The sequence below is a fragment of the Pseudochaenichthys georgianus genome, unplaced genomic scaffold (genome assembly GCF_902827115.2).
Source record: "Pseudochaenichthys georgianus unplaced genomic scaffold, fPseGeo1.2 scaffold_797_arrow_ctg1, whole genome shotgun sequence".
Classification (NCBI taxonomy): Eukaryota; Metazoa; Chordata; class Actinopteri; order Perciformes; family Channichthyidae; genus Pseudochaenichthys; species Pseudochaenichthys georgianus.
In genome coordinates, this window is record NW_027263345.1 from 1 (window position 1) to 2,500 (window position 2,500).

The following is a 2,500-nucleotide window of genomic DNA, read 5'->3' on the forward strand; positions in this document are numbered from 1 at the left end:
CAGGCGACACACACACCTTCATGGCGCTCTCCAGATTGTCCTCACTCAGCTTGGAAGATGGAACCAGAGCCTGTGGAGCACAGTCAGGGTTACTGAGCAGCTCCTCTCCGGCTCGTGGGCAGACGTGTTCAGGAGCTAAAGAAGAGTCCACTGGCCGTAATGCTTCAGACCAGTGGCGCCGGAAGCAGGGGGGCCAAGGGGCCCTTGGCCCCCCTGCTTTACTGCCCTGCCCCACATTTTCTCAGCGGCGGATGCTGCGGAGCACTACACCCCGTTTCAATAATTCCCCTCTACTCTAAAGCCGCATCTAAACAGAACGCCATCTGCGAAGGACTGTTTGAACATTTTCAGGTTAAATTAAGACACACATTCAGACGGAGCTGGACGCGTTGCGGTAATGAGAATTCAAGGCAAAAATGCAATTATTTACAAAAATATCTCCTTCCTATGTTTAAATTACTCTATGTTCCAATTAGAGACCACGATACTCTTTATAATAATATTTTGTTATATCACTAAATCACGTTTTATATTTAAAATCATTCGTGCCATTGTATTGTGTCAGTTTCGTGAGAATGACCCTCTTGCTAGCAACGGTTCAAGCCGAGTCCTTGTCATTCCACTGTCCTGCACGTTCGGCCTCGTGATGTGTGGGTCGCGAGCGAGCTCAAAGGAGTTAGAGAGGCGCTTGGCTGAAAGAGGGCCTTCAGCTGTTAGAGCCAACTTGATGCTCTGCTCACGGATCACTCGATGAGCACAACAACTGTTAAGATGATGACCTTACGTGTGTAAATATATGTTTCTCTTTGTGGGGGTCTGCCCCCAAAGAACTGTTTCAAGTCCTGAGAAAGTCAAATAAGACGGTGTGTAAAACTACACTGCCCAGCCAACAGAAAGTAACCACTTTGATTTAACCAGCCAGCAGGTAAGGACCTTTAACATTCAGCTAAATCAATCACATGTAGGTGAATGATGCGTTCTACCCGAGTATGATTTAAGAAACGTCCCGCTCTCCAGAGGGTCTCAGTTATCCTGTAGGACCCCCCCCCCCTTAAAGCAGAAGCCTCAGAGTGAATAGTGAGGGAAATATGAAGGGTCTGTTTAACGCTATGGAGATGAAACTAGGATGAGTTCACTTTCTTTAGTTCTTGTAACTTCTTCTTCTACTTCTAATTCAATGTACCTGCCCGCGAAATATTGGACAAAAGAAACTCAGCTAGTAGTGTCAACTAAATCCATAGTATTACAACGAAAGTGCTTTAAACGAGGTAAGTTACGCATTTATGTTCTCAATCGCTAAGTGTGGGATTGAATATTAAATTAGTTTGGATTTATTGTCCGCAGGGGGAATTCATTTCCACAGCACGGTTGTGGTAATCTGTATTATATAAACCGTATTGGTACAATGAGCGACATCTAGTGACGGGTTTTGGAACATTGATTTGTCCCCAGGGGGAATTCATTTCCACAGCTCTGTGAAAACAATAAGACATCAACAAAAAGACTACAGGTAGCACCACACATGATGGTTACTTGTTATTATTTAGGGCTGCCTGGATGGATCAGGTTTTTGCCAAAGCGAGCCCTTTTACTAGAATAATAATGTGTTATGTATTAAATAAACAGTATTGGCACAATGAGCGACATCTAGTGGCGGATTGTGGAACATTGATCTGATTGTTCTCATGGCAGTTACGGTACGTCCACACAGCAGCTTCAGAAGCAACTTCCACCGCTTCCAACGCTTCTCTGCCCGTTGACTTTGAATGGGGATGACGTCACTTTGCCTCGCTTTTCCCCGAACTGCATTGTGGGGGAGCGAAGCGAAGATTTCCAGGATTCAAAAGTTGAGCAATGTTCAACTTTTGAAGCTGAGCTGGAAGCGCCAGCCAATCAAACACGTGTATGCAAATCTGACAGTACGAGCGCTAGCCAATCAAACCACGTGTAAGCAGGGAGAGCCAGACCGCAGTTCATTTCCTCATATTCCAAACGAGAAGTTACGGTAGCAAATCACCCGGTTCTTTACGACCAGAACTATTACCGGGATACAAACCGGAGGAACCGGCATGGAGGGAGGTGGCAGAGATAGTGGGGAAACTGGTAGGTTTCGCCTGTTTGGAGAGTTTATATAAATATATATTGCTCCCATAAAATCCACGGGGTTTTTTGCTTTGTATGTCGGGGGCGGGACATTCATGTGATTGGTTGTTGGTCGCATTGCTCGCAAAAAATCCCCAAGCTGTCAGACACGCCCAGCTCCAAGCTATTCAAGATGTTTGAAAAGCTGCTGTGTGGACGGACCGTTAGACTCTAGAGACAAACCAGGGGACTTCATGTTTAATCTGTGTCTGTCCATTTGGTGTAGTGTTTGATCCAATATTACATTTGGTTTATATATTAATCACTTTCTTATGAAATGCCAGGTTTTAGGCCTTGATTTGAACATTCAATCCTGGAAGTAAAAAATCAACCAGATTAATGTTTCTTTAATCCTGAC

The 2,500-nt window shown here is 44.8% G+C and overlaps 1 long non-coding RNA gene across 1 annotated transcript in view; it reads right to left on the reverse strand.

Moving 5' to 3' along the window:
- Positions 1–12: 12 nt before the first annotated feature.
- The window catches only part of LOC117444343 (uncharacterized), a 5,083-nt gene continuing 2,595 nt past the window's right edge, over positions 13–2,500 (reverse strand). The window contains exon 3 of the long non-coding RNA XR_004551772.2: positions 13–70. This is a non-coding gene — a long non-coding RNA (uncharacterized lncRNA). The remainder of the gene's footprint in view (positions 71–2,500) is intronic.